This window comes from Dioscorea cayenensis, chromosome 12, assembly GCF_009730915.1.
Source record: "Dioscorea cayenensis subsp. rotundata cultivar TDr96_F1 chromosome 12, TDr96_F1_v2_PseudoChromosome.rev07_lg8_w22 25.fasta, whole genome shotgun sequence".
Classification (NCBI taxonomy): domain Eukaryota; kingdom Viridiplantae; phylum Streptophyta; class Magnoliopsida; order Dioscoreales; family Dioscoreaceae; genus Dioscorea; species Dioscorea cayenensis.
The window spans coordinates 11762814-11776173 of record NC_052482.1 but is presented as its reverse complement, the minus strand read 5'-3'; the positions used below and the strand labels follow the sequence as shown (position 1 = coordinate 11776173).

Here is a 13360-nt window from a genome sequence, read left to right as displayed (position 1 = left end):
ACTTCCTTGCTTGCGGGTTCTTGCCCCTCACAACCCTCTAATCTTGACAAATGATCGGCAACCACATTCTATGTCCCCTTTTTATCTTTGATTTCCATATCGAATTCTTTCAACAACAATATCCAAATAATCAATCTTGGTTTCGCATCTGCCTTGTTCATGAGATAGCGGAGTGCAGAATGATCTGTGAACATGGTGACATTAGATAAGATGAGATATGGTCTGAATTTATCAAAAGCATACACTACTGCTAATAGTTCCTTTTCAGTAGTGCTGTAATTCTCTTGTGCACTTGTGAGAGTCATGCTAGCATAATAGATTGGTTGAAATTGCTTATTTCTTCTCTGACCCAAAACCGCTCCCACTGCAAAATCACTAGCATCACACATTACTTCGAATGGCTCATCCCACTTTGGTGTTGTTAGGATTGGTGCTTGCACTAACTTCTCTTTCAATACATTGAATGCATTCAGACAATCATTTCCGAATTCAAAAGGGGTATCCTTCTCTAGAAGTTTGGTCAACGGTTGGGAAATTTTCAAAAAGTCCTTAATAAATCTTCTATAAAAACTTGCATGACCCAAGAAACTGCGGATCCCTTTTACATTCGCTGATGGTGGAAGTTTGTCAATTATCTCGATCTTTGCCTTATCCACCTCCATACCTGCCTGAGAAATCTTATGTCCAAGGACAATGCCTTCTTGTACCATAAAATGACACTTCTCCCAGTTAAGGATGAGATTTGTCTCTTCGCATCTCACTAATACTCTTTCCAAATTGTTTAAGCAAGCATCGGAAGAGTCCCTGAACACTGAAAAATCATCCATGAACACTTCCATAATATCTTCGAGAAAGTCGTCAAAAATTGCCGTCATGCAGCGCTGAAATATTTCAGGGGCGTTACACAACCCGAAAGGCATTCTTCTATAAGCAAAGGTTCCATAAGGGCAAGTAAATGTGGTTTTCTCCTGATCTTCTGGGGCTATCAGAATTTGAAAGTATCCTGAAATACCATCAAGGAAACAGTAGAAATGATGCCCCGCTAGTCGCTCCAACATTTGGTCAATGAATGGCAAAGGAAAGTGATATTTCCGAGTGACGTCATTTAGTCTTCTATAATCAAAGCAGAGTCGCCAACCAGTAACTATCCTCGTGGGGATTAACTCATTCCTTTCATTCCTCACTACTGTTATTCCTCATTTTTTCAGGATAACTTGGGTCGGACTCACCCATTTGCTGTCGGATATGGGGTAGATAATTCCTGCATCCAAAAGTTTTATTACCTCCGCCTTAACAACCTCCTTCATATTCGGGTTCAATCTTCACTGTGGTTGGATCACAGATTTATAGTCATCCTCCATGAGGATCTTATGAGTGTAGAATGATGGATTTATACCCTTAATGTCGAAGATCTTCCATGCGATGGCTGATTTGTGCTTTTTCAACATGCTAACAAGCTTATCCTTTTGTTCTGCAGATAAGTTCGATGCCATGATTACGGGGAGTTTAGAGTCCTCCATTAGGAATGCATATTCCGAATGTTCTTGAAGAGTCTTAAGCTCAAGTTCTGGTGGTTCGACAATTGATGGCCGCAAGCTACCCTCCTTCAATTTATCAATCTCCTCGAAATCATTCGCCTCATGTTCACAGTTACTCTCTTCCTTTTCCACCTGGAAATCTATTTCTTTACAATCTGCACTGGATATCAACATGTCCATTCCACAGAATTCCAAATTTGAAATAGCAACTACAACTGAAAAGAGTTCTTGCTTCTGATCTTGATAGGAAGAATCAAACCTAGAAAGTATTCTTTCTACACTCTCCTCTAACTGGTCACTCATTGACACTGATGTGGATTCCTCAAACTGCTTTATCACATTATCTAATTCACAGCTTTGCCCTTGAATCCTGGCGATGTACTCTTCAACGGATTCTTTTAATGGCTGTTGAGTTGTACATTGTCCATGGTAAGAATAACACAATATGTCATTCCATGCAACTATTTGAACTTTCTGCTCTACGTGTTCAATGCGTATATCCTACAAGTGCAATGGTAAGAATAACAAGATATGAATTAGAATGTGTGGTGAAATAGCAAAGAAAACAAAGTGCAATGCGTATATCCTGCAAGTGCACGGGTTTGTCGAAGTAATAATCCCGGGTGAGTTGGGTCGAATCCACAGGGAGTAGGGAGTAAAGACACTTAATTCGATTCTTAGGTATGTGGAGTATCAACAATGATAAGTGTGATAATGATTCAATTCTCAACAATTAAAAGCAACAAGTAAGAGAGAAAAAGTAAGGAGGAGGTAAGGCAATCGATAAAGATGGGGTACTCGGATGATGCTTCACTTAGGATAATCGCTTCAAGTGCAAGAACTCTCTATTATGCTTCCTAATCAATGCAATGGTGAGTCATGGAAATCCTTACATACATAGTCTCAAATCTAAGGTCAACTATGCCTAACTCTATTCATGTCCCGGAGGAGAGATTAAATAACCTCTCAACCTCGCACTCGAATAAAGTTGCAATGAGCTCTAGGGATTCCAAGTGATAAATCGCTTCCTAATTATAGACCTAACCCTTTGGTCCAGGCGGAAGGTCCCTAGCCACAATTAAGCTCTACATACTAAGATGCCCTCAACGTTTCACTCCATTGCACGCGCAACTATGCCCCAGCGGAGGTTCATCCCTTAGATCATTCACTCTATTATGGCCGCAAAGAACTTAAGGCACGGAGGTAGAATCTATCACGTTGGAGGAGAAAGGGGACGCTCCTGTATCTCTCGACTCACCCTCTCAACCCTCTCCAACCTAGCTTTGTCTAACGCTCGTGGTGTGTCACTCACTCACAAGGTTACCAACAAGAACTCTCAACCCTAGTGTCACTCTAGGGGAAATGTTCATACAAACAAGCATTCAAGGTTGGAACTAACAATAAACATCAATTTATTGAAAGCATAATAAAGAAGTTCAATGAAACGAATACATCCTAGTGTTCACAATCACCCAAGTACCCACTAGGGGTTCAGCTCTCCATGGAGCTAAGTACAATCAAAGAAATTGAATGTAAAAGCAATAAATCCATAAAGAAACTACCTTGTTGGTCATGTCGATGGTCTTGTGGAGAGTCCTCTACTCATCGCAAGGATCCTTTGTCCGGCTTAGGATACACCTCACCGCATCGGTGCCGACGAAAGCTCTCCCAATAACCTTCTTCCAAATGATGCGCGATGTCAGAGCCATAGAACCTCTCCAAAACCCTAGCCAATACCCCTCAAAACCCTAGCCAAAGCCCTCTCTCAAGTTGGGGAAAAGATGGAGAAAAGAATACCAAAATCGGGGTTGAATCGGCTTTAAATATGGCTGGAATTGGGCAACTCCACGGGCGTGGACGCTACACGCGCCCGTGCGGAATTTCCACACGGGCGTCGATAATTTCCACCCACCCGTGTGGATTCTCTGTTTCTCTGATTTCTCGGCCGGCTGTGAACAGTACTGCTACCCTTGAATGCTTTCAATTGAATCTCTTTATTATGCTTTCAATTAATTGATGTTTATTGTGAGTTCCAACCTTGAATGCTTGATTGTTTGAATACTCCCCTAGAGTGACACTAGGGTTGAGAGTTCTTGTTGCCTTGTGAGTGAGTGACACACCACGAGTGTTAGACAAAGCTAGGTTGGAGAGGATTGAGAGGGTGAGTCGAAAGGTATGGGAGCGTCCCGTTTCCCCTCCATTGTGTTAGATTCTACCTTTGTTCCTTGAGTTCGTTGTAGCCATAATAGAGTGAATGGTCTAAGGGATGACATTCCGCTGAGCTTGTTTCTAGTGCAATGGAGTAAAGCGTACAAGTGATCTTAGTATTTTGAGCTTAATTATGGTTAGAGACCTTCCACCTGGACCAAAGGGTTAGGTCTATGATTAGGAAGAGATTTATCACTTGGAATCCCTAGAGCTCATTGCAACTCTATGTGAGTGCGAGGTTGAGAGGTTATCCAATCTCTCCTCCGGGACATGTATAGAGTTAGGCATGGTTGACCTTAGATTTGGGAATATGTAATCAAGGATTTCCACGACTGACTATTGCATTAATTCGGAAGCATAATAGAGGGTTCTTGCACTTGAAACGATTGTCCTAGGTGGAGCAATATCCGGGTACCTCATCTTTATCGATTGCCTTACCTTCTCCTTTACTTGTGCTTTCTTACTTGTTGTTTTTACTTTTGAGAATTGAATAATTATCACATATATCACTATTCATCTTTCACATAGCTAAGAAGCGAATTAAGTGTTTTTATTCCCTGCTCCCTATTGATACGATACCCACTCATCCAGGATTATTACTTTGACAAAACCGCGCACTTGCGGGCTATACGCAAGGGGACCTTGTCAAGTTTTTAGCGCCGTTGCTGGGGAGTAGGCGTTTAGAGATACTTTGCACTTTGTTTTCCTAGCTATTTCACCATACATTCTATTTTATATCTACTTATTCTATCATCGTTCTGATTTCTGGTCCAGCTCCGAGTTATGACCCGAGGGAATCCCTCAATATTGATTGAAGGAGATCCCGAGCTTGAACGTACACTTAGAAGAAAAGGGAAAGAGCCTGTGCAAGAACTGTCTAATCCAGCTGATTTGGAAGTGGAAGAATCTGAAAACATGGCAGAACAGATTGAGCAACAGTGAACATTATCCGATTATGCCAGACCTTTAGTGTTGGGGACACAATCGAGTATTGTGCGTCCCCCGATTACAGCTCACAACTTCAAGCTGAAGCCGGTATTCATCCACATGTTACAACAATCTGTACAGTTCAATGGTTTTGCCGAAGATGATCCAAATAGTCATATAGAGAGTTTTCTTGAGGTGTGTGATATGCGGAAGATAAACGGGGTGACGGATGATGCCATCAAGTTGCGAGCCTTACCAATTTCCCTAAAGGGGAAAGAGAAGAAGTGGCTACACTCATTATCTAGAGCATTAATTACCACATGGGAGGAGATGGTAGAAGCTTTTCTTACCCGTTATTTCCCTCCCAGAAAGTCCGTGAAGCTTAGGAATGAGATCTCATCCTTTGTTCAGTTGGAATTATAGTCTCTATTCGAGACATGGGAAAGGTTCAAGGAGCTCTTAAGAAAGTGCCCGCAACACGGATTCCCGGAGTGGATGATTGTTCAAACCTTTTACAATGGTTTGAACCCGGGTACAAGGCAACTCTTGGATGCGGCAGCAGGAGGTACCTTAGGTAGTAAGACCCCCAATGAGGCCCGTTAGTTAATTGAAGAAATGGGGTTAAATAGTTATCAATGGAATGCTAGGGAGAAGAAAAACGTGGCCGGTCTCCATGAGATAGATGTCGTAACTTCATTGGCGGCCCAAGTGGAAAATTTGAGTAAGAAGTTAGATCTTCTAACTTCAAATAGAGTAGCGGCCATGACTAATTGCACTGGGTGTGACGGAGGACATGCTCCCTCCGATTGCCCGATCTCTATTGGTGAGTATCTTCGGTTGAGAACGTCGATTTTGTAGGTAATGGCATGAGACCTCAAGGAAACCCATATAGCAATACCTACAATACGGGTTGGAAGAATCACCCCAATTTCTCATGGAGCAATCAGGGTCCACCAAAGGCCATGGGGCCACCGGGTTTCCAACCACAACAACAAGTTCCGTACGTGGAAAACAGAGTTTCAGGTTTGGAAACCCAAATGAATGATTTGGAGAAGGCATTCACTAGATTTGTGCAATCTACAAATACAAGGTTTGAATCAGTTGAGGCCACACTTCGTAACCACACAAACTTTTTACATAACCTTGAAAATTAGGTGGGATAAATTGCGAAGTCCCTCTCTGAAAGGCCACATGGAAGCTTGCCGAGCAATACAGAGACCAACCCTAGAGAGTAAGTGAAGGTGATCACTTTGAGAAGTGGTCGTGAGGTTGAAGGTAAACTTCCGAGTGAGATGCCAAAAGAACACGCACCCGAGGTTATAGAGGTAGAAGAGGGAACAAGTAAAGAGAAGGAGGTGGCATCCCCACCTTTCAAGCCAAGAATCCCTTATCCCTCTAGATTGAAAAATAACCAAGGGGATTAATGGTACAAGAAGTTCCTGAGTTTGTTCAAGCAACTCCACATCAATATTCCTTTTGTTGAGGCATTGGCCGAAATGCCTAAGTATGGAAAGTTCTTGAAAGTCTTGTTGACCAACAAGAGGAAGTTGGAGGAGAGTGCTTCGGTGATTCTAGATGGTTCATGCTCTGTAGTGTTCCAAAGGAACATGCCAAACAAGAAGAAAGACCCGGGAAGCTTCATCATTCCATGTAGCATTGGCAATATGGGTGAAGAAATGGCATTGGTGGACTCAGGGGCCAGCATCAACGTCATGCCATACACCTTCTTTTAAATGTTAGGCTTGGCTGAGCCTAGGCCCACTCGGATGACTTTGCAATTGGCGGACCGAACGGTGAGATATCCGAGGGGTATCATAGAAGATGTACTTATCCACCTTGACAAGCACGTCTTCAATGATGCCTCTCGGATGTCGCATTGTTCAGTCCGCTAGTTGCAAAGTCATCCGAGTAGGCCTAGGCTCACCCAAGCCTATCTTTTGAAAGAAGGTGTATGGCATAACGTTGATACTGGCCCCTGAGTCCGCCAATGCCATTTCCTCACCTACATTGCCAATATTACACAGAATGATGAAGCTTCCTGGGTCTTATTTCTTGTTCGGCATGTTCTTTTACAATATCGCCGAGCATGTAGTATCTAAAATCACTAAAGCACTTTCCTCCAACTTCCTCTTGTTCGTCAACAAGCCTTTCAAGAACTTCACATACGTAGGCATTTGGGCCAATGCCTCAACAAAAGGAATGTTTATGTGGAGTTGCTTGAACAAACTCAGGAACTTCTTGTACTGTTCATCCCCTTGGTCATTTTTCAATCTAGAGGGATAAGGGATTCTTGGCTTGAAAGGTGGGGGTGCCACCTCTTTCTCTTTGCTTATTCCCTCTTCTACCTCTATAACCTCGGGTGCATGTTCTTTTGGCTTCTTACTCAGAAGCCTACCTTCAACCTTACAACCACTTCTCAAAGTGATCGCCTTCACGTGCTCTCTATGGTTGGTCTCTGTATTGCACGGTAAGCTTCCATGTGGCCTTTCAGAGAGAAACTTCGCAATTTGCCCCACCTGATTTTCAATGTTATGCAAAGAGGCGTTATGGTTGTGAAGTATAGCCTTGACTGAGTCAAACCTTGTATTTGCAGATTACACAAATCTAGTTGAGTGCTTCTCTAAGTCACTCATTCGGGTTTCCAAACATGAGACTCTGTTTTCAACCTTAGGGGCTTGTTGTTGTTGTTGGAAACCCGGTGGCCCCATGGCCTTCTGTGGACCCTGATTACTCCATCAGAAATTGGGATGATTCTTCCAACCCGGATTGTAGGTATTGCTATATGTGTTTCCTTGAGGTCTCATGCCATTACCTACAAAATCAACATTCTCCACCGAAGAAACATCACCAATAGAGATCGGGCAATTGGAGGAAGCATGTCCTCCACGACACCCAGTGCAATTAGTCACGGCCGCCACTTTATTTGAAGTTAGAAGATCTAACTTCTTACTCAAATTTTCCACTTGAGTTGCCAATGAAGTTACCGCAACAATTTCATGGAATCCGGCCATTTTCTTCTTCTCCTTAGAATTCCATTGGTAGCTGTTTAACCCCATTTCTTCAATTAACTGACAGGCCTCATTGGGGGTCTTACTACCTAAGGTACCTCCTGCTGCCGCATCCAAGAGTTGCCTTGTACTCGGGTTCAAACCATTGTAAAAGGTTTGAACAATCATCTACTCCGGGAATCCGTGTTGCGGGCACTTTCTTAGGAGCTCCTTAAACATTTCCCATGTCTCAAATAGAGACTTAAATTCCAACTGAACAAAGGATGAGATCTCATTCCTAAGCTTTGCTGATTTTTTGGGAGAAAAATAACGGGCAAGAAAAGCTTCTACCATCTCCTCCCATGTGGTAATTGATGCTCTAGGTAATGAGTGTTGCCACTGCTTCGCTCTCCCCTTTAGGGAAAATGGAAAGGCTCGCAAATTGATTGCATCATTCGTCACCCCGTTTATCTTCAGCATATCACACACCTCGAGAAAACTCTCTATATAACTATTTGGATCTTCATCGGCCAAACCATTGAATTGTGCGGATTGCTACAACATGTGGATGAATGCAGGCTTCAGTTCAAAGTTCTGAGCTGTAATCGGGGGACGCACAATACTCGACTGTGTCCACAACACTGAAGGTCTGGCATAATCAGATAATGTTCGTTGTTGCTCATTCTATTCTGCTATGTTTTCAGATTTTTCCACTTCCAAATCAGCTAAATTAGACTGTTCTTGCACAGAATCTTTCCCTTTTCTTCTAAGTGTACGTTCAAGCTCAGGATCTCCTTCAATCAATTTTGAGGGATTCCCTCGGGTCGTAACCTAGAGCTGAACCCAAAAAGAAAGAAAAAGAAGTTAGAACGATGATAGAATAAGAAGATATGAAATAGAATGTATGGGGAAATAGCTAAGAAAACAAAGTACAAATTATCTCTAAACGCCTACTCCCCAACAACGACGCCAAAAACTTGACAAGGTCCCCTTGCGTATTTCCCGCAAGTGCACGGGTTTGTCGAAGTAATAATCCCGGATGAGCAGGTATCGAATCCATAGGGAGTACGGAATAAAAACACTTAATCTGCTTCTTAGCTATGTGAAAGATTAGTAGTGACAAGTGTGATAATGATTCAATTCTCAAGAATAAAAACAACAAGTAAGAGAGCACGAGTAAAAGATGAGGTAAGACAATCGATAAAGATGGGGTACTCAGACAATGCTCCGCCTAGGACAATCGTTTCAAGTGCAAGAACCCTTTATTATGCTTCCTAATAAATGCAATGGTGAGTCATGGAAATCCTTAAATACATAGTCCCAAATCTAAGGTCAACTATGCTTAACTCTATACATTTCTCGGAGGAAAGATTAGATAAACTCTCAACCTCGCACTCAAATAGAGTTGCAATGAGCTCTAGGGATTCCAAGTGATAAATCTCTTCCTAATTATAGACCTAAACCTTTGGTCCAGGTGGAAGGCCCCTAACCATAATTAAGCCCTAGATACTAAGATCACCTCAATGCTTCACTCCGTTGCACGCGCAACTAAGCCCCAGCGGAGGGTCATCCCTTAGACCATTTACTCTATTATGGACGCAAAGAACTCGAGGAATGGAGGTAGAATCCATCACGTCAGAGGGGAAAAAGGATGCTCCTGTACCTCTCGACTCACCCTCTCAACCCTCTCCAGCCTAACTTTTTTTAACGCTCGTGGTGTGTCACTAACTCATAAGGTTACCAACAAGAACTCTAAACCTTAGTGTCACTCTAGGGGAAATGTTCATACAATCAAGCATTCAAGGTTAGAACCCACAATAAACATCATTTAATTAAAAGCATAATAAAGAGATTCAATGAAACAAATATATCCTAGGGTTCAAAATACCCAAGTACCCACTAGGGGTTTAGCTCTCCATGGAGCTAAGTATAATCAAAGAAATAGAATGTAAAAGCAATGAATCCATAGAGAAACCCCTTGTCCGGTATAGGATACGCCTCGACGGAAGCTCCCCTACCAACCTTCTTCTAAAGGAATGATGATGTCAGAGCCGTAGAACCTCTCCAAAACCCAAGCCAATATCTCTCAAAACCCTAGCCCAAACCATCTCTCAAGTTGGGGAAAAGATGGACAAAAGAATACTGAAATCGGGGCTAAAATCGGCTTTAAATAGGGCTGGAATCGGGTATCCACACGGTCCTGTGGATTCTTCAAACGCCCCTGTGGAATTTCCACATGAGCGTGTGGATTCTCTATTCTATGGTTTTCTCAGCCGGCTGTGAACATTGCTTCTACATTATTTTGCTACAGTGTTGCTACAATGCCCTGCTATAGTATCCGGCCTGAAATACTTCCCGAATCCATACTTTCATCGAGGTAACGCAAACGGGCACACGTTCACGTCGTGGATCACTTTGCTTCTTCAATGATGAATAAGTTAATGGAGATCTTGTTCTATGTGCATAAGTCGGAATGCTTGAGTGTAACTACCCTTGTACCCCTCCAAATGGTTGTGCTAACTCAAATACGAGGAGATTGGCACACACTCTAGCATGTCACACCCGACCTTTGTCTTCGTGTTTGAACCTTAGCAAGATTTCCTCCAAAATCGGTGCATTATGATCCACATTAGCTTCTTTCCTTCATAATTGGTTTCACAACCATACCTGCATAAAAGTAACATAAAAACACACATACTAGTGTAAAAACTGGAGAAAAGTAATGCTCAACATAAGGAAAGAATGCTTCGTATTCATATCACACAAGCACTTATCAACTTCGAACGGCGTGGATAATTTCCACATGCCCGTGCAAATCTCTGGAGAGGAGCTCTCTCCATCTGGAGAAGGCACAGGGGTGTGCACTTGCCCCTGTGAATTGGACCTGTGAATGTCGACGCCAGTGCGGCATTTCCGCACAGGCGAGCGGAACACTTAGGAATTTTCTCGGATGTCTAGAGAAGCCACAGGGGTGTGCGACTGCACCTGTGGGTCAGGCGCACGGGCGTGGGTATTTTCCACACGCCCATGCAAGAGCATTCAGAGTCGAAAGGGCATTTTCCCGAGAGTACACAGGGGCGTGCACCTGCCCCTGTGCAATTTTCCTATGGAGACGCACGGGCGTGGGTAATTTCCGCACGCCGGTGGGAATGCACAGAATTCCAAGAGACGTGAATTTTTCTTTAAAAATCCTTGCGATTTCTCTTCCTCTTCATCTTCAACCACATGAAAAACGCTAATGATTAATTTCCCGGATGTTGATCGTTGTGTTACGGGGATTTCAAGCAAATTTTTGTATCGAATTCAAGGCTTTCATACCTATCCTTTTCTTTTCTTTCGATGAATCTTTAATCCCTCTTCTATTTGCCATATCTTGTTTTAGTAAATTAAACGACTTGAATTGCGTTAAATTTTGATTTAAAAGGGTCTATGCATGTTCAGAGAGCATTTTAACAGGGTTTTACGTTGTATTTTTTGAAAATAGAAATGCTATCGTGCACTTTTTCATGCCCTGCTGATCCACATGGGCATGGATAATTTCCATAAGCCCATGTGAAATTCTCCAGTATTTTATGACTGAGTGTCTTTGATCATCTCTTCACTATTGCTTGCAGGCATGGTACCGCACGCGAAGAAGCAAGAAGGCAAGCGCCATAGGGAACCTTCACCCGAGTTGGCACACGTTGTATTTTCGGATCCCGAGCATCAAGCTCGCTTCGAGCGACTATCAGGGCTTAGGTTTGGCCAATCCCGTTTCGCGGACCTTAGTTTGTTAAACGGAGTCCAGCGGGGTGTTGAGTTTGTTAGAGAGCTGGAGTCACTGCTGGCTGTAGGAGGGTGGTAGAGGCTGTTGTCTATATGAGACCCAGTTTTTTAACCGCTGACTTTGGAGGTGCTTGCATCTTTTGAGTTTGTGGATGACATACAGTTTAGAGTGTTCGGTCTTCAATTCGCCATGAGCATTTTTGAGTTTTCCATTCGCATGTGTTTGTACGATGAGGCATATATAGAAAATGAGGAGTATGGACATCTACTAACAGATTACACGGGCACCTTAACCCCACAACAAGCCTATCAGGTATTGTATAGACCGGGGCGGCATGAACCAGGTGTGTCCAGAGCCACATGCTTGTTTAGGCTGAGCTACAGGTATTTGTTTGCTATCCGTAGCAGGTCCGTGGATGGTCGTGGCGACAACACTAGTGTTTTGTCATGGCAGGGACTACTTTATTTATATTCCATGGTGAGGTCCGTGCCCATTCATCTGGGGTACATTGTGGCGGAGTATATGCAATGCCAAAGGCAGAGTGGGAGAGTAGGAGTATTATTTGCTGGTCCTTACATTACTAGACTCATTTTGGGGATGTTCGGAGCTGCTATACAACATGCCGATCAGATAGGTCTTCATTCTCCACTTGGACTTGAAACACTCAGGATGATGGGAGTGGTACGCAGATATGGACCAGGAGTTTACATTTTAGCCACACCCACCACTGAGAGCACCGAGGGTGGAGGGGATGCAGCGGGAGATTCCGTCCCGGCGGTGGCCGATACCCCAGGGCAGCCAGGTACCCTTTCAGTAGCCTATGATCATATTGAGGGGCTCGTGAGCACCATAGGCATATTGCTGTCTGAGATCATCAAGCTGCGGGTGATATAGTCAGCCCAGTATACCTATCTTATGTCCCGTTTCGATTTCCTACGACAGCTATTGTGATATAGATCCTCAGCTCCTTCAGCATATTCCTCATCACCTATACCAGCACCGGTGGACCCACCATGTGCGTCCTCACCACTAGGAGGAGCAGAAAACCCATAGCGCAACACCGACATTTGATTTTATTTCCATTTCTTACTTTTATGCACTTTATTTTGGACTTGATCACTCAGAAAGGACTCTCCTTCTGAGTTATTTTCATTTTGCATCTCGAGTTGTATTCATTGTTCTATCTTTTATATACTCGAGTTATTTTGTTTTTATTGAGCTTCACTGAACGCCCTCGTGTATGCATGCAGACGGTCTTGTCATCTTGGGAATTGAGACTTTGTCATGGGCATGGCCAAAGTGCTTTGGCACTTGGCCATGTGAGCTTTATAACCCGTTGGAACACTACTCCCAAGGATTTAGCTTCATCAAACGCAATACTAGGAGTCAGGAGAGTATTGTTTTGATTGCTTCTCCCACATATATTCTTGATTTATATACATCATGAGTGAGTTTCATAGTGCACACATCTTTTCTATTGTTTTTGATTGATATACATGCTCACATTGCCAATGGCGGTTCACCTTAGTTGCATTGATTGCATTCTTGAGTTAGAAGAATTTTCAACATTGAATGTCTTCATGCTCTAGTTTTATTTGAATTTCTAGGAATTTTTGCCCGATTTACATTCGTTCCACTACTCACTCTTTAAACTCTTTTGGAAACTTATGTTCGATGTTAAAGGGACTAGTTATAGTTGTTTCTTGTTTTAAATTCTAAAAAAAATGAAAAGAAGGAACAAAATAGTTTTCTTGTTTATTTGGCATTTTTGGTGGAAAGAGCTACCACCTATGAAGTATGACGCTACTCTCATAAGTCGGATACTAGTTATGCCTAATGAGAGAAAGAGCTATCTCATAGGATGAGTGAAAGCTACCACTCTGGTCGAAAGAGCTACCACCTCAAAAGTGTGAAAGACACCTTAGCGGCCGCTT

The 13360-nt window shown here is 42.9% G+C and overlaps 2 non-coding genes across 2 annotated transcripts; one reads left to right on the top strand and one right to left on the bottom strand.

Moving 5' to 3' along the window:
* Positions 1-5051: 5051 nt before the first annotated feature.
* On the bottom strand, positions 5052-5158 carry LOC120274220. Its single transcript, XR_005540753.1, has one exon. It is a non-coding gene; the product is annotated as a small nucleolar RNA R71 (small nucleolar RNA).
* A 2701-nt stretch (positions 5159-7859) lies between these two features.
* Positions 7860-7966, top strand: LOC120274222. Its single transcript, XR_005540755.1, has one exon. It is a non-coding gene; the product is annotated as a small nucleolar RNA R71 (small nucleolar RNA).
* Positions 7967-13360: the final 5394 nt, after the last annotated feature.